The sequence below is a fragment of the Gallus gallus genome, chromosome 10 (genome assembly GCF_016699485.2).
Source record: "Gallus gallus isolate bGalGal1 chromosome 10, bGalGal1.mat.broiler.GRCg7b, whole genome shotgun sequence".
In the NCBI taxonomy this organism is placed as follows: domain Eukaryota; kingdom Metazoa; phylum Chordata; class Aves; order Galliformes; family Phasianidae; genus Gallus; species Gallus gallus.
Genome location: NC_052541.1, coordinates 14,281,999 through 14,309,718, shown reverse-complemented (window position 1 = coordinate 14,309,718; position 27,720 = coordinate 14,281,999).

Here is a 27,720-nt window from a genome sequence, read left to right as displayed (position 1 = left end):
AAGTTGTCATGGTAAACCCAAGGCAAGCTAGATCATATGATGTGCCCAAGGGACAAGCAGAGGTTCAGATAGACACACCAGAAGGAACTCAAAGTCTTCTGCTCTAAAGCTGATGAGTCCCTGGGAAGCAACAACCCTAAATCCCTTAATTCTTTGGTGTCCAGAGAAGGGCAGCAAAGCTGTGAAGAGCCTGGAGCACAGTTTTATAAAAAGCAGCTGAGAGAACTGGGATTGTTCAATCTGAAGAGGAGGCTCAGGGAAGACCTTATCATGCCCTACAAAGCCCTGAAAGGAGGTTGTAATGAGGTGGGAGTCAGCCTCTTCTCCCAGGTAACAGCAGTAGGATGAGAGGTGACAGTCTTAAGTTGTACCAGGGGAGTTTCAGGTTAGATATTCAGTTCCGTTCCCTCCAAACCAGCCTCCAACTATGTTACTGAGAACTGATTTGGCTTTAGTTTTTATAAAACGTAATAAACCATGCCTGGAGCTTTGAAAGATTATTTGAAACATCATTTCTGCTTTTAATTTTTCAATTCACAGCAGTATTTTGCCACCTGGAACAACCCCTCTTGAGTTTTGCTGCTGTGCTGAGGCAGTATGGACAGTGATGGCAAAGAATTGCTGTCCATGCTTCCCCTGCCTGGGCAAAGCTGACATTAATTTAAGTATTTTGTAACCAAGAACAGTTCACTTGCATGAGATTGATGTGTAACATCTTCTTGTAGCACTGGAGAGAGGGCTAATAAAACTCCTCCTCTGGGTGGATAGAGAAACTGAGTCATGTAAAATAATCACCATTTAATTCCACATTCAGCAGACACTTAATGAGATGCTTAGGCTGTTCACTGTCTCATAAAGCATTTAAGCATGTCCTGTATGGGATGAACCATCAATTTGTCAGTTGAAGAATGTATTTTTCCAAGCGCAAAGCACTCAGTAGCTCTAGCTGAAATATAATGTGGCTTTTACTTCTAGCCTAGTGAATGGTTAAGTGTGTGATAAGCTTAGTGGATTCTCCTATCCCAAAGATGAGGGACACGGAAGAATACCACCACAACTTCAGGCCAAGGAAAATCTAAAAACCAAAATCATTAAGGCTGGAAAACACCACTGAAACCACCCAGTCCAACCACCAACCCACCCCCACCATGCCCAATGACCACATCCCTCAGTGCCACATCCTCACAGCTCTTTATCACCTCCAAGGTGATAAATTATCACCTTGGGCACCTGTGCCACTGCAGCACGACTCTTCATGAAAAGATCCTTTTTCTAATATCCAGCCTGAATCTCTCCTGGCATACCTTGAGGCCATGAAGCTGTACAAAGTGTGCTGTCTTTGTGAGCATGACGGGCTTCCTGATCTGAAGGGCACTGTGAATGGGTAGAGAAACAGGGAAGAAAAACTCCCTTTTACAGAGCTTTGGAAATCCACTCCAGCCTTATCTCCTTATTGTGCAAGGAAGTCTGGTATGGGCAATTTCCAGAAAGCACTTCATAATACTTAAAGTATTTCAACAACTTACTGTTCCCTTAATGAACACATCACCGGGTGATGGACCTTAATAGAGTAATAATACTTTCCAAAAGATGACGCCTCTCCATCTATGTCCCAGTCCCTTAAACACCACCAGGTGGGTAAAATACTCCCCAGCTTACATTTGTCACTACCAAACAAGGAAGTATTTACACACTTAGGATGAAAAACAATTAACTTCTCATATTGTTGAAGAGAATGTTCTACATCAGATTGTTTTATCTTCATTGTTTTCAGTTGCAGAATTATGTAAACACCAATTTAGAGAACCCAAAGGACGCTGAAGAGTCAGTTTAATGATTTGTAATAGTTTAATTGGACTGTAAACCAGCCCCTGCAGGGAGCTGAACACAGGTACAAACACATACTTCATGTCCCTACCAAAAATTGCTAATTGTTTTTAGCATGAGAAACAGTTTCTAACCACCCCCAGCAGCACAGCGCTTCCATATAGTTGAGTATTTAAACAGCATTAAGTTCTGCATAGGGAGCACCTATAGCTTGGAGTGGACACCGATGCTCAGAAGCAGCAGAGCCCGAATGCAGTGCCTTCATGGGGAGCAGGCTGAAGGACAGCGTATGTGGGGGAAATGCCATTGGCCACGAAGCAAAACCTGCAGCTCAATCTCTCCACAACATCCCTCATGTAAGAGCCGTAAAATTTGGCAATTTAGAGAAGTAGGAGGTGCATGAGCACATTCCATCTACTCATTTCTGGCGATGTACCCATCACTTTGGGGATGGCAAATCCACCTCAAGATATGCACATGGTTCTGCTGAGCCATCACCTCCGTGCACCTGTAAGCCTCTGAGCAGCAGGAATCTCAGGCACTGCTCAGGCTGGACAGAGCTTGTCCTGAGCAGAGGTTCCAGCCACACACTCAAAGCTTCTGCTCTCCCTCCCAGGCAGGAAAGCAGGGCAAGGAGACAAATCCCTGCAGAAAGGGCAGCAGGTGTCTGGAGGAAAAAGGCCAGAAAACCTGAGATTACTTCTGCAGCAAAACTAACTAGCTTGACAAATGAAACATAATAGAAAGTGCAGACTTGGCTCCACTCTCCATCCACCTCTTCTCTGGTCATTTCATTTGCCCTTCTTCCTCTCAAGAAACTAAAATGAAACGCATATTTTACTGTAAGCTTCTTTACAGTGCAGGCTGCGAGAGGCTGGAGGGCTCCCCTTGGGGAAATGAGCTAACCAGCACTTGCTTCATCCTTTAATTCCAAAAGCCAGGGACTTTCATTTTCAATTTCCTCTTATCCAGGGTTTTTCCATTATGCTCTGGTCGCTTCTCCACACCCTTTTACTGAGTGACAAGTGTGAGCCAGGAGACAGACAGACATCACGTGTGGTGCATGAAACACCTCCAGAACTGCTCTGCACGCATTTAGGAAAAGGCCTTTGCAAACAAAGATCACGATGAGTTGTGGACTGCCGTGGTACTGAGCCACACAGCTGGCCATCTCACTGCCAGCTGGCATTAGAAATATCAGCCTAACACATTGAGGCTACCAAGAGATCACATACCTGAGCGCTGTAACCAAGTATTACCAAGCAGAAAACACAACTGGAAGTTTCCTGCCTGCTGGCTTTCATGGGACTGTATTACGATCAGCTTTCATCTCTTGGTTAGATACAACAAGGTATAACATACCAAGAATACAGGGTTGGGTCCTTAAATATATATCTGTCTGCAAAGCATTTTTTCTCTCTCACTTCATCTCTGCAAAGTATACATTGTCACCATGTATGTATTTGGTCCCTCTCCTTAAAGACAGGCTTGAATGCCTACAGGACCTTCCCAACAAGCAATTACACCACACCCTTCCCAGGAAGGGCTTCCTTCCTTATGTAGTAACTTCACAGCTTACAGTTCTCCAAAAAGGAGAAAGCACCATAATGGTTTGATACCAGCCAGGGTAGCTATCCTTGATTCATTCATTCATAACCAGGCACACCTGGCCTGGTAATTGCATGGGCAACTCAGAAATAAATGAGACAGTCTCATGCCATAAACACCTGTGACAGATTGCTGACTCTGAGCTGAAGTGCTGACAGAAGACTATAATGCATTGCAATGCCAGGAGATGTCACACCTTCCTCTGTCACTCCTGGCTGCCAACAGGAGTGCCAGTATCAAGTGATATTTGACTTCTGATATCAAGTGGGTTAACTATCAGTTAACCACATACTTCGACTTCCCTCAGTATCACATCTTCATCATTTATTTCACTTAAGAGAAGGATTTGCAGGCATGTTTTCAAGTGGCACAACAGTATTAGTGAAGACTCTCATCTGTCAGACAGTGCTCTGCTGAGCCACTTATCTAACACGTATGACCCCTAGAGAAGGATCCACTTGAACAGCACTGTTCAAGGAGGCAGTACTGGGATGGACCAGTCTGATCCTACACTGCAATTATATGTTGTATAAACAAACCTATATACTAACACTTGTATTTCTATGTACGAGCTAATACACACACACACACACTTGTTTTAGGTGTTATTACTGCATTTCTCCATAGGTTGAAGTTAACCAGAGGTCAGCGTGAAGTGTTACTTCTAAGAACTCCCAAGCAGGGCATAAAGATTCAGAGGGCAATTCTTCATCCTCCACAGTCCTCACAATACTACACTGCATGATAGCCGTGCCATTATTTGAGGAAAAAAGATATAATCACTTCATTTCCATAAACAGAAGATATATTACACCTATTGTTTTACATTTAAACAATAATTGAATATGCAAAGCGCTAATTACTGTGATATACTGGAAGCATCTATAACCACAGACCTGCAATTTTATTTTATTTTTTAATTCAGAGAAAGACTTTCACTACAAGTGTTTAATCCCTTTTGTTTCCCACTTGAACTGTAGAATGGCTTTAGGTTGGGAGGGACCTCAAAGATGATCAAGCTCCAATCCCATCCCTTGGCTTGCTACTCCAGCTTTACACAGTACAGGACCTACTCTGCACTGCAGTGAGCCCAGGTCACCCCCACAGCCCCCATCCCCTGCAATGATCTCTGCGTGCTGAGGCCTATGGAGAGGCATTTTAAGTTAAATCATACTGCCTTTATTAGAAGAGGGGGGAGGACCAAACCTTTGCACAGCCCAGCATCACCTGTATGAACCTCTAATTTCTTATCGCATTCTGTTACTGAGTTTTGATCCAGCAAAAAGCAAGCTGCAGAGGGGAGGCACTGCCCTAGGAGCATTGGTGTTAAGTACAACTGGGACTGCAGCCACCGAGATCCTCACTTAACACGGAGCACTGAATTGGGGCTGCTAATTCCTTGAGGTTTGGTGGTTGCACATTTGCCCTGATTTCTTCTAATAGAGGTCAACGTGCCCACATTTCAGGGAGCAATTGAGTGAGATGGAATGAGGGATAGCTCATTTTTCCATATCAAATCAAATCCTTGATCATTCTCACTTAGGAGCAGAGCTGCTCACTGATGCAGACCCCTGATTTTTTGTCAAACTCCCACAGTGCACCATTTCACAGCATTTACACCGAGGCAGGCCAGCATGGCAAAGCAGTTCCCTGAAGCATAAGATTTGATTAACCTTGTTAGCTTGCCTTGCAGAGTTGCAAATATTGTTAGACATCATGAAATTATCCAGCCCTATTTAAAATCCAACCAGAGTATTTGGCCTGCTGACCTCCCCAGCAACACATTCCATAGGCAGAACTAGAGCAGCTCCCAGCCCTGATCCCAGCCAGCAGCAACTCTTTGCACTTCTCCTCTGAGAGTTTAGAGCTTTTCCTCTTTACCCTTTCCCCATTCAATCCAAAGCAATCACCACCTCAGGCCACAAAAACCTGAGACATCCCAGATCAGCTTTAAAAATAGAGAAGCAACCTACAGATACCTAGCACTTAAAAGAAGGAAACTGAAGAACTGAGAGCACAGAATGCCTTAGGTTGGAAAGGACCTTAAAGATCATCAAGCTCCAACCCCTGCTGTATGCTGGTTGCTCCCATCCAGCCTGGTCTCATATGCCTCCAGGGATGGGGCATCCTCAGCTTCTCTGAGCAAAGACACCTCCCAGACTCGCACAGCATTATTACTGATGATGCTCAGCAAGCTTAAGAATATATCTGCATGGACATCCAAGGAAATGCATTATTATACATCACTTAAGTCAAAGTATAATGGCATCTTTATTACCCAGTGTCCTGTCCACTACTTGTATTCAGTACTGACAGTCTCCTGGTCTACCAGTCCAGATCAAGACCCAAGCAGGTGCTTCATGAAGCAAGGCAGCAGACCTTGTCCAATAGCTGAAAAGTTTATAGCCTAAAGCCTACAAGTAGAGAAAGTAGCATTATGGCTGCAGGGGCTGACAACACGCACAGTGGGATAGCTCCAAATGATGTGGAGGCGTTCCCTTCCCATCCTGCTGATTTTCACTCCATAAACCTTCCTGCTGGTTCACAATGGATGCTCCTTTGGGCCCCTTTGGAGCCTGCCTGTTGCTTTCTCTGACTCACAACAACAATAAGCATTCAAAGTCCTTCTGTTGGAAGCACACACCGAATCAATTACAGCAACATCATCCTTCTTAATCAAGGTTAATTTCTGTGGGTAATGTTTTTCTCTGTTGGAATACTGTCGGATGTTTTTAGATCTCCAATTTTATATAAATTTAGCCTCTGAATTCTCAAGGAGAGAGTTGCTAAGGTAACCAGAGCTAGCCATATTGCTGTATGTTCTCCCCATGGAGCTTCATTAGGGCTAATCAGTCATTTCCAGGGTAATAGAATATATCACTTCCAGAGATAAAGATACATCTTCCAGTGGTGACAGAACACTTATTGAGTCTGTTAACTCCTCACCTTCTTAAAAAAATCACTGACCCTCTTCTTAAAGCAGTAATATCTGAGAAGTGAGGCTTAAGACCACCCACAACAGGACAAAGACCAGAGAAGTCCACAGACCTGGAGTGTGTTGGCTTGCAACAGCCAAATGGGGGTGGTTATGGGTGAGGATCCCTTCTGCTGGTAAGGGAACCAAATCAACACTTAGATGCAAAGCCTGTGTTCAAGTCAGGACTGCACGAGCTGCTAAAGATAACTTCCAAACACAAGTTTCACACTTGTGCTGCCTTCCCAAAGCCAGTTTCTTTCAAGTCTCCCAGTCAGACCTAAGAGAGCCTCACCCACACCTTCTGCCCTTGCCTTCAGAAGAGGACCTGATGCTCAAGTGTACAATCATGGATCCCTTGATGCCTTCATATATATACAAATATATTTGCTGCAGATGCCGTGAGAAGCTTTCACACAGCTCCTTGGGCATCTCTCTGCATATCCAGCAGGGCTCTGAAGCCCTGGCCACCACCCAAAAGCTGTGGACATCAGACACCAGGAACCCAGAGGAAAAGCTTTCCTCCTTCCTCCTCCATTCATCTTTGGAGGTTCCTCTGATGCAGAACAAAGTAGTTACACCTCATTGCTCCAGCTCTCCTGAACATCATGTCTATCTTATTAAATAATGGATATAAAACTGCAGCCAGGAAGGACGGCATCTGTCAGCCGATACCATATTTATTGTTTTCCCTTGAAAGAGCTTTATTGTAATCCTGCAGCAGGTTCACTTACAGATGAACAGAAGTTTTAAATAAAAGAGGCAGCATCTTTTGTGCTGAAGAAGCAAAGGCAGCTGGGGACTTCTGTATGTTTTGTCACGGTATCTTCTTGTTAGCTTGTCTTCTCCCATTAGTAAATGCATAATGATCTGAATTTGAATAAGATTCATGACATTGTAATGGCAATATGGTTTTAAAAGTGCACAGAATTAAGCAACATTAGCAGCACAGAGGTATTTAATGGCCATCTGAGTAATAATTCAGCTTCTTTCAGCTGAAATCCACATTACATGCAAGCACATGCAGAAATTCAGTGCCATCACCACACGTTTACATCGAGCTTGAAGTTTGTTCTGTAAAATAGGTATGTAGAGCATGAATGTGCATTTGAATGAGAAGAACAGCAGCGCTGTTTGACATTTGAACAAAAAGCAGGTGGGCAAAGTGTTTGATTTTGGTAGTTCTGGGGATATAACACTGAAGTTTCCTTCCCCCTCACAACACGGTCTCTTTTGCCTCCTAAAAATGGCATCTCCTGGAGTTGCTTTAAGGTCTATGTATGTTATCTCATGGGAAAAAACATTACTGAGAAACACAACATTGCACTGCTCAGGATCCAGACTCCATCTGACTGCCTGGACTCCTTCCCCGCCCGGCACAACAGCCACACTGCCCACAGCTGTGGTTGTTTCTGGGCAGGGCACCCAGTTGTGATGATTGGTTTGAGCAAGCATCCTTCCTCACTAAGTAGAGACAAGGCACTGGCAGTGTTCCCCTCACTGCGGTGTAGGAAGGAAAGACTACTCCCTCAAATTACACCGCTGCAAGCCTTTTATTTGCTGCCACCTGCCCCAGATTGTGAGGTTGAGCTGGCAAGCTGTGGGCACAAGCTCAGTAACATTCCTTTCTTCCAGTTTCCTGGAGGGAAAAGCCATCAAAGAAAGCTGGAAGCATCTTCATCATCATTACCCATACTAATAAGAGTGCTTAGCATTCAGAGCTCGGCTGGTGTTCCAGCTGAAGGAGCACAGCTCAGCTCAAAAAGAAAGGGCCCAGCAAGCTCACAGGGAGAAGCTCAGAGCCCAGGCTCCAGGGGAATACCTCTCTGTTAGCAATCATTAAGCACTGAAGGAGGAAATTAGAAACAGAACTTGTTCTGCTTTAGTCATCTTCATCAAATTCCCTGGTGCAATACATTGGCTGCCCAGGTTTTCTTCAAGCTTCTTTTCATCAGTCCTGCACTAATCTCCAGACAGGCATGCAGCCCTGCAGACATGGAAATCCTGGCACGCTGCTCATAAAGCCATGGGGAACAGCTTCAAGACCTCCATTCTCCAGCAGTGTCCCCCCCCTTCAAAAGCACACAGTGGTTTCTTTGCTTCACAAGTCAAAACACCTTTCCAATGAAGGAAAGGAAAGCAATACAAAGGAAAATTAAGCCCCTGCAGAAAGTATCTTCCTGGGCCCAAACATCTGCCTTAGTACTTTGTGAAGCAGGGAATGTTACTGTGAGCATCATTAGATTCAAAAGCATTGCAGGGGGAAGCTGCTTGATTTGGAAGCTCCAGGGAGAGTCTGTGATCAGAGCTAACATGTGAACTGCCACCCTTTGGCACAGAAAGATCTTTCTTCAAAACTCACCAACGCTTCCTTTTCCCTCTTGCTTAGGACTCATTCCCAGAAGCCACTCAACATCCACGTTCCCCCCAGGACCTCCCTTCTCAGCCTCCCTTGGACACCACACACCTTGGCTGCCTGATGGGAGCCTTTGAAGCAGGGATTTCCACGCACCCAGCTTAGCTTCCCTCCCCTGCTAGCATCTCATCTCCACTTAACTACAGGCTGCCTGCTGCTAAGCAGCTTTTTCATCAGCCATAATGATAGCTGTTCATCATATGAACGGAACACGGAAAGACATGCACTAAAAGTACAAGTTCAATACTAAATACAACCCCTCCTCATTTCTACTCCCAGACCAACGCTTAACAAAGGCACTTGCAACAACAGAACATTCTTAAGAGCTCAGTGCTATGGAACAAGTAAAGCCCATGATAACGATGAAGTTGACATCTATTATCTTCACACCTATCAAAAGTTTTCAGCAGTTGGTTCCATGAAAAGAAGTTCTTCAGTTGTTATGCTTGTATCAACTATGAGATATGGGGAAAAAACCTGATGCTCGTGCAGCCTAAAAGCTAGGGTAACAGCCAAATAACCAAATAAAAGCAAAGGAAAATGTTTGGGGGAGTTTGCTTTCCCTTCACTGGAGAGGAAGGAACCAGCTTATTTGCTTTTCAGATATGGAAGTAGAAAAGCATCGCACTTTCTGCAGCTCTACAGATCACAAATCAAACATCTCAGGCACTGCTGCTCAGCTGGAGACTACGAACAATTCACTGCTCTGGCTTTTGAGCATCCTTCGTTCCTGCAGGAGTTAACGACATGCTGATAAGCACCCAGAAGTTTGAAAGCTCATGTAAAACTTGAGCAAATAAACCATCTGAAATCCTCGATCTGCAAACCACAGCAGGAAAACAACATCCAAATCAGCCTCTCAGATTTTCCAGCACTTGCACTTCTGGCTGGCATTAGGAAATACAGTCACAAAAACCAATAGACAGATCTCTTTATGAAAGGTTCTGTACTCAGAGGCTGGAGAAAGTACCACCTTAGGCCACCCTCTTGTGGCCTGGGATCATTCTGCAGTCACTCTGTCCTCTGTCCTATCTCCATCACATTCCAGAAGCCCAAAAGCTTCCACTCCCCTACATGGGGAGTTACTGAACGCATGATTCTGAACCCATATTGATCTTTTTTTGATCCTTGTGTGTTTTTATTTCTTTGCTGCTAGGGATTTGTGCTGCAAGGTGAATCGCTTGAGGAAAAAATGCATCAGTGCAGGAAAATAAAGTTATACAACAATCAACATAATGTTTGGGACAGCAGAATCCTAGGGTGAAAGTCAAGCAGTAAAGAATACCTGCTTCCCTCCAAGCACATACTACATCCTGCACCCAGCCCTGCTGTACCAGTCCCATTCAGTTCAGAGAAGCTGACCTGCTCCCTGCCCGGGCTGGTGCCTGCTGATGAGCAGCCTTCTCAGCAACCTGTCACCTCACAGAGCAGCAGCAGCCTGGGGAAAGGCTGAGCTATCTGCATTGTCAGAGCTCTTCAGCATTGCAGGGCACTGCTGAGCCTGGATGAGTCAGTTCAGTGACCTGATGTGACAGCATGGGGGAGTAAAAGAAAAAAAAAGCTATTTTCCAGTAGATCAGTGTTATCAACCTAATTTGCCCTGAGAGGGTGAAAAGGAAACAGGGGGACAGAGCAGCTGGGAGATGGTAGGGGAAGGTGATGGGCAGAGCACAGCCCTTGCTGGGTGCAGCACCACCACACACCCTAAGCCTCTCTCCATATTTGTTTGTCTGGATGACAGAGCTCACACATGCCCACATCCCCCCCCATTACAGCTGTGCCTTAAGTCAAAGGCCATTGCAAATTGGGATTTAGGGTAAGCTGCCTTTTATCCTTTTTATTTGTACTTGTTCATACACTTTTGCAAAGGGGTAGCAACACCCCTCTGCACTTTAGTTCAATGAAAGGCAGCAAACAAGGCACTAGGAGAAAGTATTTTACAAGTCTAACTCTCCTTTTGCATCATCCATATTTATATAGGACAGAATCTGATTTTCTTTGCCAAGTACAGCTGATCTATACACTGCAAACATTCAACAGACCATTGCTCAGCTGGGTTTCTCAGACTCACTGGAGTGCTTTTGTTTCATCTTTCTGCACCTTCGGAGAGAGAAAATATCACAGCTCAGGCTGGTGGGCAATTTTTAAAGGAAATAAAAACTGAAATATGCAACGAGGGCAATCTAGGAAAGATGTGGGCAGACCTAAGGAATAAAAACAACCGTTGGATTAGGATGCCAAGGACCAGGTAGTACTCAGATGGCTGCAACTACTGTAATAAAGAAGAATGGATACCTGCTTTCTTGGAAAAAACCTTAAACTTTTGCCCAAAATAAGTGGAAGAAAACAAGCTGCTCTGTGCTGAATCATGCATTTCCCCCAGAGAACGGCAGCCCTGGTTACTCTACACATCCCTTCACACTCAGCATGCACATTACTTTCACAATCTCCTTAGTCTTAGACTAAACCTGAGCGATCAAGAAAACAAAGGCTGGTGCACAATCACATGGGGACTGCATGAACCCAGAACTGTCCCTGCCTCTCCCCTTTTGCTGCCTGTGTGATTTAAGTTCCCTCAGACAACACAAAAACTTTGCTGCCTGGTTCTTCACAGACAGATCTGCTGTACAAGACACAGAGATGCTCAGATAAAAATCTTTGTCAGTGCTTTGTCAGACTCATCTTGAGCATACAAACAAATGCTCTCTTGCTGCCCTTTCCCAATGCTTTGTGTGAAGCACACATTGCTCTGTGGTTAAAGATTATGAAACATGAGTTTGCACTACTCAAATGTCTATGAGAGGAAAGGGCTCAGTCAGCAGAGGGGCTTATGCCCTACACTTCCTTTAATGTGCCCCTGGTAAGGCTAAGAGCCTGCACAGGTAGAACAGAACTCATTTCACAGGGCCAGAATCCCAGCAACCCCACATGACAACTGCTGAGGGCAGCATTTCTGAAGAGCAACAGATAGATCCAAGATCGCCCTGCTCTTGTGGAAGCAGGGCCACTGCATGGCAGCCTCACAGGGTGCTCCGCAGAGCAGGAGCAGGTGTTATGTATTGCTCAGGATTCATTAGAAATTATTTGCTAAGCAGAGCTGTGCAGGTTACAATGAGATGCAGCTGACTGATTGTCGCCAGCGCATTTATAACAGCTGGTGGGATGTGGCAGAAGCTGTCCAGAGAGGAGCCATCAGAATAACACTGTCTAACCTAAGCATCCTTCCAACCAGCTCCATGTGCAGCAGCAACAGAGGTTGCCAATCCAAGCCCTCAAACATCCCTTGAAGTCCCGCACCAACAGTCAGGAGCCACACCACATATAAGCTGGTCAAACCCAGATTTGCCATAACACATGCTTTCCGCCTCCTCCGTTGCGTGAGCAATGCCCAGAGCTTCTGGGAAAGCAGACAGCACATTATTGACTGCTTAATCCCAGGAGGATCACCTCTTCCTGCCTCTGTCCTCAGGGAAGTGCAACCTCTTAGCAGAAAAGAAATATGAATGCTCAAGGGCTACAGCATATAAATAACTTCGGCGAAGGTCTTTGTTTTCCCCTCAAATTAGGTGCATTCCTTTGCACTGATTTATCTCTTTGGTGAGGCTCGTTCTCATTTTTCTTGGTTATTCCTGACACACTATAAGAGCTATCAAGGTTCTCATCTAATAAGCAATTACCCCCTGAACAAAACAGTGGAACCTCAGCAGGCTTTGGTTCTATGGAAAGCAGGGGAAACCAAAAAGGATTGAAAGAGAGGCCTCATAGCCTTGTGCCTCATAGCCCCGTGCAAGCAAACACAAGGCCTGACCCTCAGTTTTCTAAAGCACAATAGCATGGAGTAACCCTAGGAGAAGCACAGCCTTGATGCAGCATCCCAGCTCACCATAACCAACAGAAAGGCCAAGCATGGTGGTAGTCAGAGCAGCTTAAGAAGGCACACGCCCTGATAGCATGACAGGTAGAAGAAAACAGAATTGCTTTACCCATCCTCGACTCCAGTCCTCCAGACCAAAAACATCCATTCTTAGCTGCTACTTTGGTCTGATAGTGCATTGGGTACACTGCAGGCAGCAAAGCAAACACACCACCACATCTTCCCAGCACTTGTTAATGTTTGCAAGCAGTGCTCTCAGATCGATAGCCCCTTCCAAGGGTTTACACTTAGCAGCAGGTCATCATTTGATCTGTTAATACAACTTCATATTTTCTTACTAGTGACAACAGAAGTAGAGAGAAACATGAGCTTCACCCTAGCTGTGACCAATGGGTTACTGAGAAAGAATAGCCAGAATAAGTGAATGAGTAATTTCATTAGGGCACACATTGATTTTGCTCTCTGCAGGAAGAAGGGTGCTTTCCAAAGAAAATGTCAAAACACTGCAAAGTGACTTTAAGGAATAAAGTAGCCTGAAAATGTGGATACCACTCCTAGGCTGACAGCTTTAAAACGCTTCCTAGCATTCATCCTACCCACAGCTCACTGCTTCAACACCTATGGAGAAATAAGCTGCTCAAATCTTTAACTTACCACTTCAGTAGGTACTCCTAGGCACACCAACTGCCATACTGATGCTGCAAAACCTGCACCTTCATAAAACCGTAGCCATAATTATGCATTTTTCATTCTTAATAGAACTCAAAGCCTTTCTTCAGGCTTAATTCATCCCCTGCACAACACAAACACACCTAATATACTGGGCTCAAACCCATAGAGGAGCTCAGCATCAAGTATGAAGTACTAAGCCCATTTAAATCCAGAACAAAGAGGAACAACTCACCAGAGCTTCTGCCATAACCCTCTGCACTCCTGCTAATGCTCCTTGGATCAAAGCTCTCAAGGGGCTACAGGTGCCCTTACTGCTCCTTAAAAGCACTGCCATGGGAACTGCTTTCTTCCTGCCTTAATTGAAGAAAGATGGGGACAGCACCTGAGATCCATTTGTAGCTACTGATCTGAGCAGATGGTTACACTGACCCTAATCAATACAATCAGGAGCATACAGCGTCCAGAGGGGAGGTGGTGATATCAGGAGGGAGAGATTTCAATAGGAAGTGGGGGAAAGGGATTATTTATTATGATCCAATCCCTCCAAAGCCTGCAGAAATTCAGGTTCTGGTTGGAACTATTAGGTTGGAGATAAAGAGTTGAAATATCTGTTGAGCGTTGGCTTAAAGTACGTGAGAATCTCCAACATCTTTGTGCCTCAGTAAATCCTGAGGACTCACTAAAGCGCCCCAGATGGATCCTGTGTGCATTTGGGGAATCTTGGATGCTGTATAGCTAAGGGCAGGGCTGGAGAAGTTTTGGTCCAGTGACACCCAGATCAAATGAGTTCTATGTTTTGTCTTACGCTTTTCTTAGAAAAGATGAATGAAATATAAATAATATTAAGAAATGGCATTTCTTCAGCGTTTGCTCTAACTTTAACGATGCTACTTTCATTTGTCAAGGTTTCTTGCCTACATTTGTTAAGTTCTAACTCATGAGTGATGGCTCTCACACAGCCCATCAGTCAGCACACCAGAACCACTCTGTATCAGCACACGTGGCTTCGTGCAGATGCACGGGGCTGTTGGGACAATGCAAACCACAGATGGGAATGCAGAAGATGTGCCCATCCTAACAGCTGGGGAGCATTTGCACAAGGTGAAGACCTGGAAAAACAACAGCATCCGATTGATGAATTCATGTAATAACTGTAGAGGAGGCTTTCAATCGGAGGAGCTTTAAAATGCTGTGCACAGCTATGTGCTAGAGATGATGAAAGAAAACAAATCTTTGTTAGGTCTTACTGTCTCTAAATGTTCATTCTTTACCTAGATCTTTAGGCAACTACATTTCTAGAGGAAGAAATTTCACAACCATGTTTGGATAGGAAAGATTTTGGCCAGACAGTATTTGGGGAAATAGTTCACCCTGGGAGAGCTGCTGGCTGATTTTCCCTGAATTCACTCCGCTGATAAGAAATAAGCTTTCACTGGCTTCTTCACCACCTTAAAACCATATCCAGTCCTCCAGTGCTAGTGTGGAGCTGTGGACCCAGGTGCAGCATGGGGTTAATGAGAAACCAGGCTGTAAAAGCAGTTCCAGCCCCTGCTTATCCCATCTGCTGAGCTGCAAGTCTGCTCCCAAGCCTTCCTAGCACAGCTTGTTGCTGTATCTGCCCTTATATTAAAGCAGAGCTCTTTATCTTTCAAGTGAATTTTTGTAGAACTGTTGGAAACAGCGATGCTCCAAGCTGCACTGTTGAGATAAAGGCCTGGGGCTGGGCTCCTTGGAATCGAGTGCTTCACCACACCTCATGTACACAGAGTGCTCCTAACCTGTGTGCCAAGGGAGGACATCAAGTCAAGAACCTCCAGATGGAATGGCCTTGATCTTCTGATGAAAGTTTCATCCACGTGGTGGATGCCCTGTCCTTGAAGACATTTGAGGTTAGGCTGGATGGGGCTCTGAGCACCTGATCAGCTGTAGATGTCCCTGTTCAGTGCAGGGGGGCTGGGACCAGGCGTGCTTTAAAGGTCCCTACCAACTCCAAAGATCCTATGGTTCTATGTAGAGGCTTATCTTCAGTGCGATACACACTTTTCTGCACATACAAGGCATCTGTATGCTCAAAACATTTTTTCCCCATCTTACTCCCATACCTTCTGATTTGTTCCTACTCATGACTGGAAATGGTGGCTTTTCTTCTCCCAGCTCTGTACTCCACTTAATCTAACAAGACACGGGTTGCATTTAATTGTTTATCTGAACTGAAGCTGTAAACTGTTGGAATGACTCATCCATTAATATTCAAGGTGACTGCTGCTTTCACACGTTTCCCTGTGTCGAAAAACAAGGGATGTTAATTACCACTCGTAAAACGCTTTGAAGGTATGAAGTGGCACACCACGATTTACCAAGCCATTATTTTCAGCTGTTTCATTCAATCCAGTGATGAGCACCAAGATTTACACGTGGAAGGAAGGTGCTGCTCTGCAGTTTGGTTTTGCTGCCCTACACAGGCAGCGATGTGCTGGAGCTCCATTTGAAGAGGTAGGAGGGCAGCACTCGGCAGTGACACGCAGGCCTGCCCCCATGGAGCGTTCTGCCAACCCAAGTGGCAAATAATGTCATTGAGGCCCAACAGTTTCTACAAAAAGCCCAATTATGGTTCAGCGCAGCAAGGGGTATCTGGGCAGCTGAGCATCCCCCTGCTCACTTGGTGCTGGGGCCCCTCTGTGTCTTGAACAATTCCTTGTGTAAAAAAGGCCACGGAGTAATTGCTGGGAACATGTGGATTAAATGACTAAAGCCCCATTGAACTGACAGGAATTCTGACTTTCATTTCAGAGTGGCCAGGGTTTAACTGCAAGAAAAGAGGGGAAAGTTTCTAAGATTTCATTCAGTTTGGATAAGTACCAGCAGTTTGTTTGGTTATCCTAGAGCCTTTTATCTGCAGTAAATACCCAAAGAAAAGGCCTTTGAGCAGACAGATTGAGAGGGCGTTAAATAAGTTGTTACCCTTTTGCTTATTCCGAGTGCAAGTAGCCAGTGTTCATTGATGGAGGCTTTACCGGCTGCCTGCATTAGATCAAGAGGGAGTAAATTGTATCTGAGACTTTAATGATGGAAATTTAAATGCTGCTTATGGCTTATCCTAGACAAGGCAGCAGATCGATGCACGAGGGTCATGCATTACTCCAGCTGAAGAACTGTTGACGAGTGGTGCTGTTGGGGCTGGATCCAAGAGACTTACCTACCTATGTAGATACAGGCAAGGAACGTTTTCCTTTATTAGAACTTGCAAAAAAAAGCTGATTCTGAGCATCCTGTGCTGCAGCGAAACGTCACCTCCTGACTTCTCACCTTCAAAAGTCTGTTTTTCACCCAGTCTTGTGCACTGCAAACAGCGGTCTGGTTTCGGTGTAATTCTTCTTGGTGCTCCTGCCGGAGAGGTTCAGTAGCAGCCATGAGACTGAATCAATATTTGCAACAATTACATGGGACTTTACCTTCAAGCTTTCTGAGTCTTTTCAATCTGGCAGAAATAATTCTCCACCATTTCCTTGCTATTTTCAGCAGCAAACGTGAACAAACAGCCCAGACATGTGGGCAGATGGTCCTGTCCCAGATACCTCTGCAAATGTGACTCAGGATTTGCATGGAGCCACACTGAGTAAAAGAGTTCTGAGCAGCTGCAACACAAGCACTGTTTGTGTCCTGTACTTTAAACAGCAATAACGCAGCTCCCATGCAGCTAATTTACTGTCCTTAAAGAAACCTTATTGTTCATGAGTGTTTAAAGAGCCTCCTGTACGGCAGTTCCTCCTCCATCTGACAGGTTATTGATCCAGCTGCTCTGCCAGTTCCTGTACCACTATAGTTACTACCACAATTGCTGTCAGAGCAGTAAAACTCTCTGAACGGACCTTTGAGCCGTGCAAGGTGGAAACAAAGAGCTGTGACTGCTCACTCCAGCAAGCATGTCATCATTCTTTCAGGAAGCAAAGGGCTTTGAATGTTTATGGAGCTGCAAACTGGATTTTCAAAACAGGGTGCTAAGAACAACAACAGGAAAGGAAAGATAAAGCAGGAAAGGAAAAGAACTCATTTTTTTCAGGCTCACATCCGAAGCTCTCCAAGCTACAGAACTTGCATTCTGCCCCTGCCTCCTGCAGAACTAGCTGTGAGCTCTGCAGGTTTCTCCTCCCCCTCTGCTTTCTCTCCTCGTGCCCCTGGTGAGTACCCTCCAAGGCAGCTGGAGAAGCCCGTTTGTATGCAGAGACATTTGGGTGAAGGTCCCACTTTACATCCCAACGCACAGTGCTGCCATCACCTACCTTGCCACAAAGTGCTGCTGTCACAGACACAGAGAGGGGAAGGGAACAAGAGGGGCTGCAGCTGTTGTGCCATTAGTTTTCCATTAACCGCCACGTAGAACATGTGATGCATTCCTATACCCCTCTAACTGTCAAAGGTATTAAACTGCTCAGTGCCACCTGACTGGGAATGTGAAAGGCAGTGGTGGAAAGGCAAGTTACACTGAGCAACCAGGAAACAAAGGGGCCAGCTGGCATCTTACGGTGGTGTCATTTGTAAGGCACCATTGAGAGTAAATGAGCACAAGGGAGGCTATGACCCTGAGCACTGAAGTACTTCTTTTTATGCAGTCAGGTAATTCTGCTAAATGTGTTGGCGACTATGTTTTTGACCAACTCTTTTCTGTGTCTGATATTCCCCTGGCAAAATATAGAAGCGATAACATCAGCTTGCCAGTTGTTGCTTACCGGCTTACAGGCTAAATGTTTGCAGAGTGCTTTGAGATAGGAACCTAGGAAACAGGTCCAAAGGGGACTCCAAGGTTACCAAATCTCATAGGCACATCCGCTGCTTAATATCTTTGATGAATTTAGCCAGCTCCATCCTGAAACCTGTTAAATTTCTCACCCGTATTCTTTTGGCTGGCGAACTATTCCCAAATGTTACCTTTCTGAGGATTAGGAACAGAGCTGTTAGTATGGGCAGCTGATGAAAGAAGAAGAAAAACTAATTAAAAAAAGATTATCGGTTACATTATGAGCCAAAAGGAGCAAGTGTACTCTGAACAGTCCATTTGCTTCCTGCCTGGCTCTGAGCACAGCCCTCCCATCCTCTATCACCTTTATGGTGCTGTTTTTCCTCCCATGCTATTTCCAGGCATTATCCCCCCATTGCCCCTTTCCGTCCTCTCCAAGCACTGCTGATCCCCATCTCCTTCCCAACAATTTTGAGAGGCTCTCCTTCTCACCCCTCCCTATTCCCACCTCATTTGAGCATCAGAAATCCAGTCTCCTCCTGCATTGATGGGGCTAGGGGTTGAGCCAGCACTGGGAACCAAAGGCAGAAAGGAGCTAACACTGCATTAACAAACCACAACTTTTTCTTCTCTTTTCAATCATTATTCCCTAGGATGAGAAACTGCTTTTGTTAAACATTTTAAAATCCTGCGCAGAGGTCCCAATCTGCTGTCACCCTCCTCTGATGGAGGAAGAAGACCTGGGTTTGGACATCAGCGACAGATTCACATGATGGAGGGCAAGGCGGGGAGGAAGGAGGGGGGCTGGGAGGTGCAGAGGGCTGTAAGCAGCATACAGAAATTTCATTTTCAGTTGCCTGCTCAAAAACAACCCCAGCTTGCCATGGCCCAAAGCCATTTCCTGTTGAGCGTGATGGCTTTGGTTGCTGCTCTGCACTTATTAGACAAGCGATCAAAAAAACAACAGCAAAAAGCAGCCTTTGAAAATGAGGCACACGTTTGCTAACAGCAGCTATCCATCTTAGTCTGCATTTCCCCATGAAAACTGCTCCCAGTAATTAGCAGGAGTCACACATCTCTCATGGAAGTAAATAAAAAAGTTAAATAAGCCCCACACTTCCTTCCATCTCTGGGAACACCATCAGGAGTACAACCTGCATGACACATTGGTAGCCAAAGCAGCAACCGGCACCACAAAAAGCCAATTTGCTCCTCAGAAAAAAAGTCACAAGCATCCCAATGGGAAGCAGAGCAGGGTGAGCCCCGAGCTGCCACCCCACAGCCATTCCCTTCCATCCCGTCCCTGCACATCTGCTGTCCTGCACACAATGTCTTTACTCTTGTCTGCACCTGATGTGCTCCAAGCTGGCAGCCAAGAGCGACACTGACGGTGGCGTGGATCATTTCCTAGTCAAACAGCTGTGCTTGCAGCGCAGATTAATGTTTCAGGATAACTAACTTCCTCCTCAACTGTGATTCCTCTGCACCTCTTAGCCTGCTCATGTGGAAATGGCTTAGTGCAGGATTTCAGTGGCGTTCTTCGCAGGGTATTTGTTCCTATTATGGCATGCGTCCACGTGAAAGTAAAAGCATGTATAGGGTAATGGAGCAGAAGGACAGAGGGTCATCATTACTTTTTAAGCTGCTTTGGGAATTCAAAAGACACTTGCAAGTGTCAGCTCTGCAGGGATGTTGTGTGGGCTGCCTCTCAGAGGGAAGCCTGCCAGGAGGGTGGCCCAACTGCACCTTCCCATCCTTCAGATCACCTCCACCCAAACTGCAGTGCTCCAAGAGAGCTTCCAGCCTGGGAAAGACCCTACAAAACCCATGAAACCCATGGCATTTTCAATGTGGAGATGATATCATGGGTGGCCATTCTCCAGCAGCTCCTCCACAATAAGCACAGAAGCTGTTGCTGCTACCAACAAGCCCACATCAGCCCTTAAAGCCCTCCTAGCTAAAGAGGCGATGAACAACATGCTGGGGGTCTCCAGGAGATTCTGTCCCCACCAAGGAGCAGCCAGTTGTCTATCAGGAAAGCACAGCCCACCATGTGATGAGAATCTGGCTTCAGCTTTGACCTCCTTCATCCCAATAGAGTCCTGGTTTAGTTTACTGTCCAAAGGAAGGACAAAATCACATAGCTTGGTGCTGCCCAACTCACATCAGTGGGATGCTTTTCACTATCTTGAATTGTGTAAATTCTAGCTCTCAGACAACTCACAAGTAACCTATGTGAATCCCAACAAATTCCTTTGCCTTCCTTTTATAAACTGAAATACTTTGGAATAGTAAAGCAAAATCCATGTTGTGAAGGAAACTGGCAGAAATGTTCTTTTTCCTTCACTTCCAAACAGAGTGGAAATCTCTAATTCTCACGGTATTTCATGTTTTTCTTAGCACTGAGACTTCTGCAGATGTATGATTACACAGAAATCTCAGCTGCTGGTAGAAAGAGGGAGGATGTTTTCAGCCTTCAGGATTCCACAGAAAAGCCTGATTTCAGCGTTAGGGCTTAGGAAGCAGACAGCATTAAAAATAAGATGAAATATCATGCTTTCTTGGATTCTGACTCATGCTTTAGGGACTGCAAATTCTGGAAATGGTTAATTAGTAAAAACACAGGAGACATTCTCAGCTAGAGCATCTTCTGTGCCAGGATCACAAAGGGCTTGGATTTAATCTATGTGTACAACAGCAATGGGAATTACGCACCCTGCTGTATTTTAACATCCAGCAAGAATTACTTTGGCATGTTTAGATACCTCCACAGCTCTGATATAAACACCACAATGGAGTTTACTTTTCTTTAAACCAAGCTCATTAGTACCTCCAGAAAGCACAAGAGATTTCAGTACAATTTGTTATTATATTATATTATGTACGTGGGTTGGACTAGGTGATCTTCAAAGGTCCCTTCCAACCCAAGTCAGTGTGTGATTCTATGACATATTGCATTAACAAATCTCTCCTGCACCAGAATGATCTGTTCAGCAGAGAACTGTCAACCTCGTATTAAAATGTGATGGTTAAAGATGCAAAGATGTAAACTAGAGCTTATATTTATTTTCTTTAAGGAGATCACACATTCTGTGTCAATAAAAATGGATCTGCTAATCCAAGGGTCTGAGACAAGGAGCTCAGTAACTACCAAAGTTTTGGATCAATCCCAGATTTAACTAAACCGATAAGAAGAGGTAACAGATATCTACTCCCCACTATATAGTATCAGTTTAAACTTAACTCTATGAAAAGAAATGGAAAACACCATTCTTGACAGTTCATTCCAGAGCTACCCTTACAGAACATGCATCCTGTCATCTATTTGCTTTGTTCTTGATAAATGCACAAACACAGAGGGGAGACTTTACAGCAGAATATATCAATAATGTCTTGAAGGTGTCGGGCAAAATTGGTTTGTCTATTTACAAATCAATACATAAAATCCTCCATAAAGCTGGTACTTATTTGACTTTGATGCCTAAGCATTACTGTGGGGTAAGGAGTTGCTCTGCGTAACGTGTAATTGTGCAGAGCAATGAAGCTTGTGTTCTGCATCAGCTTTCTGCTTTTCTCTCCATATGCCCGTGTCAGTGTTCTCCCACACTAGTTTGCTTCAGCAGTGACTCAGAGACCTCCTGAGTCCACCCTCCCTGTCTGAGTGCTGCTGGAACTTAGTGCCCCTGTCCTCGCAGACCTACTGATTGGCTTTCTATCAGTAACTCTCAGAGGAGAGGAATGTGCCTCTGTGCGTTGTCATTGCCATGTATAAGGGAGTAATTAGACACAGAGCCCCATGTCAGAGCCCAAGGATGAAGTCCCTTCATAGACCCTCCACGGGTAAAATCCTTCCTGCCCTCTGATCTCTGCTTTGAATGAAACAGCTCTGAATGAAAGCTTTGACTCTCCCAGCATTGGCTTTTCCTGAAATATCAGCATTTTTTTGGTCTGATGTTTCTCTCCCAACTGCTGCACGGATCCAGCATGTATCCTCTAGGTCTGCAAGATGGGGGATTGGGAATAAGAGGAAAAGGCTCTGCAAATTCACCTGAGACACGTGAGGTGATCTCATGGCTTTTCCACTGAAACCCAGGCAAGATATTTTCTGTAGACTTCCTCTCGGGATGACTGAGATCTGTCTATGGCAAAAGGGATGGTTTCATATCTCAGCAAGACCAGATGATCTTAGCAGTCTTTCCAACCTTAATGACTCCATGATTCTGTGGTTAAAAAACTTTAAGTGGGGAAAAGTAGAACCTAGAAAGCTCAAGGACATTCATCGTGTAATTATTAGGAACCTGAAATGTGGCCCAGAAAAGGAGAGGGGCAAGAAGCAGGAGGACAGCGATGCCTTTCATCAAATTAGCCAAGCAGACCGCTTGCAGTACAAGAGGGACAGAGAAAAGACAGCCAGCTCCCAGCACATGAGCCTTCTGCAGGTCTGAGATGAGGATGACAAACCCCCAAACCATGGCCACAGCCTTCACCCAAAGCAAAACTTGCAGCCATCAGATGGATGCTACAGTTACAAAAATTTTGCCCTTGGCAGTTTGCAAACAGCAACTGTAGGAAGAGGGATCAAGTGTAAGAAGTCAGCAAGAGAAAAACTGATGGGGTAGAAATTGCATAAAATGACGGTCATCACCTTTTCTATTTTCTCCATCAGGGTTTAAAAAGAAATAAAGTCTGGGATATAAAGGCCAACAGCAAGAAAGGAGGTTTTATTTTGTCAGCCAGCAGTAAACAACAGACATCTTTCAGAAAATGAGACATGTCCCAAGGAATTTGAGATGGATCATTGCCTTTTATGAAACATTAGATGTGTCTGGAAGTCAACACTGAAAATTAGAATGCAGAGAATAGACAGACCACAGAAAAAGATCATTATGTGCAACGTATTGAGTTTCCTTTCATAGTAGCGAAAACAGCATTATTGTTTAGGCAATTAAATGGGAATTCAAATGGGAGACCAAATCCACCTTGCATCTTGTTTTTGAACAAGATGAAATTTGCTGCAGTGTCCTGTATTACTGCATTATGCATTACTGCCTGGAGAAAAGTTTCTCCCCAAACAAGCAGATGAAAATATTTTGAGAGAGATCACAAAGGAGCTTAGAGCAATGAGCAAACACCAAATGGGCAGTGTGAATAGGATTCATTCGTCTCTGCCTGCTCCCCCATTCAGTGAGGGATGAGCTGGGAGAAACGCTGTTTATTTGCAGAAGAAACAGGTTCCAACCATGACAAGAACAGGGAGAAAACCGCTTTGAGCCTTTTGTACAACAAATTCTCCAACACAAGAACTTAAAGCTGCATGCTAAGTGCTCCCACATTACTCTTTCCATCAACAGCACCCCGTGTTTAGATGCCACTGTTCTCCATACCTCCCTTCCCCGCTTCATGTGCTGTTTATTTACAGTCCTCTCCCTCTTGTTAACACAGGACTACATTACATAGAAAAGAAGACTGGCTCTCTGGGAAAGGCTGAGCAGAGCTGATGCAGGTGGTTTGTGCTAGGAGATACCTCCTAACCCATTTGCACTACCACATTTGCACCCCTAGGACAGCCCGTGTGAACTTTGGCATTGCTGCCATGCCCAGGGTGGTAGCAAAAGATCAATGTCACCACCCCGGTGGCACGGCCTGCAGGTAAATGGCAATGGGAGATCAGGAGCTGATGGCCACGGCACCACTTTCAACTACTTCTGCTGAACTGCAGATATACATCACCGTGCCCCAAATTCAGGAGCAAGAGCATGGAAATTTCAGGTCACCCGCTTTCCAAGGCTGCCCACCTCTGTTCTCGTGATCCTGCAGAAAAGAAACTGTTGTGTCAAAGCTGCACACCTCCATACAGACCAATCATCCCAGAGCTGGCCTGAACCTTGTCCTTGGTGTCCCAGCCTTCTGACATCCCTCCAGCATCCACCTCTCTCTGCCCTCTTCCAGAGACCTGACCACAGCACATGTCCTTCCCACAGCCACCTCCCAGTCTCTCCCTGTCTCCTCTGTGTTATCCACCCGGGGCATTTATCAGATGGTTTGTGGCAACTTGGCATTGTGACACACTGACAGTGTGCCCTGCATGTGTGCAAGATACCGACTCAGGTTTCATAAGGATTCAGTGTCATTTTGGCCTCTTTCAGGGCTTTGTTACTCTTTTTTCGTCCCTGAGGATAGGTCCTGTTTGTGTCAGTGCTAAATCCATCAAGGGCAATTCCCAGATAAGTGGAAAAATATGCAAACAAGAAAGATTTGGAGGAAAGCAAGTGATTCCTTTCAAGGTTTGTTGGTTCTATTTCTGAAGGACTGAAGTCTAGTAAAAACTTTAGTTTAAGCTAAAGTTGATGTGTGTAACATGAGATGAAAAGAGATTGAATGCACCAGCCAAAAGACCCCAGGGTTGTTGGGGTTTTTCCTTTGAAATCACAGTTTTAACACTGAATCTTCAGTGTAAACATGTTTGTGTCTGACTGCGGTCCATTGAGGAGAACCCCAATTTCAAACTCCTGCTGAAAACACCCTACAAATATAACCAGCCTTAGAGAATCTGAAAGAAAAAAACAAAAACAAACAGCTTTCTGGGGACAGAGCACACTGCGTATTGCTCAGCTGTGGTTTGGAGGTTTGCTCCCATCCATTTGCTGTGTTCTGCCTTCCCTCTCGGTAGTTAGCAATAAACTAACACCTTTGAGATGAAGTGAGTGATTGAAAAACCACCGAGGCCTTTGGTGGAAAGCTGTGACTCGCCGCCAGCAAAATGCTTTCTGCTGCAATTGAATATCAACTTGCATTTAGATGTTTGATGGAATCCGGTTGGATTCGAATGAAACTGGAGCTGGGAGAGGCATAACACTAAGGCAATCTGTAGTAATGATCCCAAATAGTGCCGTTTGCAGAACAACGCCGTTGCTCACTGCGCATTGCTGCCGCATTGTTAATGAGACCTCTGAACACTCCGAGCCTATTAATGTTAGGGAAAAGCCTGCAAGGCGCTGAGAAGAGGCCCTTGATCCACAGCAGTGTGCCAGCTGCAGGCACCTCCACACCGTCCCCAGCCACAGGGGCTGCCACCCTCTCACATCACCCCTATGTCTCTCGTGGGATCCTCCCTGTAGTGCTGCATTGGGCAGGGACCAGGACTGCAAACAGCCTGACGCTCCAGCTATTGAGGCTGCTCTCATTTCACTAGGAATGGGCCAGTAAGTGCTCACAAACCCTGTCCCACACCAGAGCTCTGCTCCAGCATGGCTGCAGCTTCTGAAAGGGTCTTCCTTCTGTTCCCTCATGGTCATGCGTCTGCCAAACAGAAAGGAAGGTCATTTTTAGACTTTTCCCCCCAAAATCAAACAAAACCTCTCCTGGCTCAGTGGAAGATGCTAAGACTAAACCTGGACCTAAAGCTGACCCAAGCATGACAAGCATGGTGCATTTATAAGCCGGGCGAGATGCTATGGAGGTTGCTTAGCCAGAAGAGAGCACAAGAGGTGCAATGGGACATGCTACCAGAAAGCTCCTTGAAGTGAAGAGAAGCAGAAGGGCGATCATATTTCTCAAGCAGTTGGCTTCACGCCCAGTGGAAAAGCAATGCTGGGCTGTCAACACATCCTCCAGCACAGCTGGAGGGATACTGGCAGCGAGAAGAAAGCAGCCACCTCCCCAGAAGCTCACCTTGGTCTCCTAATTGCGTCCCCATTGTGGAGCTTCCTGGGGTTCCCCATTGCACAGGTGCTTGGTATCTGAGCATCAATCCCACCTCGACGGGATTCCATTTTAGGTGATTGAATAAAACAGAATGAGGGAAATCGGGCAGATTCTCACCCAGTGCATATCCAGTGGGTGTAAAGCTACTTGTTGCAGGACACAGACAAGCCCTTTGCTCTGGGGTGACAGAAGGAAGCACATCTGTGGAGGAGGTCACTGCTGCATCTACTGTACACTGGGCTTCCCTAATTCTTCTGCAGGGCTATCTGGCTCTGCCCCTGCCTGGGACAGTGTCCATGATCCAAAGAATGACATTTCTGCCAGCAGTGACCATTTAAACCTATTTGTGCTCAGAGTCTTTATTAAGTTAAAGAAGAAATTGTTCTTGGACCAGACTCTGAGGAATAACACTCACTCCACACCTCCAGACCATAGAATACAGCCTTGTACTGCCCTATGGGGCATTTATTCAAGCCTGGCCCTCAAAATGGGTCACCAAGCCTCTCTTCCGAGGTATTTCTATTTGCTTTCAATTGCAAATGAACACTGTAAAAAAACTTAATCTCCAGTTTGCCTTGAAGAAATTGATTTATCACTTAATAACACCCTTGCTGAGATGGGGCGAGAGGAGGCAAAGCCCCAGCAGTAATTCCATTGTGCTGTCAGTGTAAATTAGAGTTCAAAACACTATTCTTTAACCACAAGCTTTGGGGTTTGCAGGGTTGGTCTTTTGGTTTTGGGTTTTGGTTTTTTTTTTTTTTTTTTTTTTTGCCAAGTGCAATTTTCAGCTGACAAAAGGCATTTTGCACAACAGATTCTTTCCTGTTTAGGGTTTCATCCCACACAGTTTTCTCAGCCTTGCTGCCCTCTGAATCTCCTGCGGGCAACAGCATACAGGAGGAAAGGGGATCAAACTACAGGAAACAGAGTGTCTGCTTTCTGCTCTGCAAATTGCCACATACAGCTATCAGTGATAATTATAGGGGAAAGGCTCATCGATTTACACTCTGCTTTCTGAAAAAACTGAGGTTTCAATAGAGCCAGGAAAAAAAAAACTGCTCTACTTTATCTGTTATTGCAGAGAAGAGAGCTGACTTCAAGTGTTTGTGAGAGTCAGATGGAGCTCTAAGACACAGTCAAGTCTGAAGGAGGAGTTCTACTTCTCAAGTAAACTTACTTCTTATTTTTATTAGGATCTCACCCCAGCCTGGGTGGATGAAACCTGAACTAAGAGTGCATCAGATCTGGAGAGAGGAAAAGGCTTCTGGTAGGGAGGTTTCTGACTTCTTCAGGGATGCTTCATGTAGAAGAAATTGACTGCAGTTTTTGGTACAATTTGGGTCTTCCAAGGGATCAAGGAGTGCCACATTGGCAGACTGCTGTTCTCATGCAGAGGAGATGAATGGAGTAGTAGGCTACAAGTAGAGGAGGCCAAGCCCAGCTAGGGGATCCTCCACAGCTGGAGACTCCTGTCCCTTTTTATCTTGCAGCCTGTTGTCAGCTTCAGTTGCCTCTTTTACATTCAGCATCTGAGAAGCTCGTATGAATTTAAGAGCTGGTAGTCCCTGAGTTCACCCAGCCCAAGACTCAAAGGCAGCATGAAGCAGGAAAAAAAAGAACTCAAACTCTACAAAGAAACACAACCCAGTGCTTATGGTGTTAACTTACTATGGCATAAAGAATCATAAAAGGGATAAAGATTTATTTATAAGTTAACATTTTCACACACACACGCAAAAACTCATTAAATTGCTGGAATGTATATCGGGAACATTTAATGCATTCTTGAACAGTAGAGAAATTTTTGTTTAGCTCATGAATTCATCACCAATGAGAGATAATGAGCCTTTTGCTGCAGGCTGCAGCTCCTGGCGAGGAGAAAACAAGAAATCCATGCTCTTCTTGATATT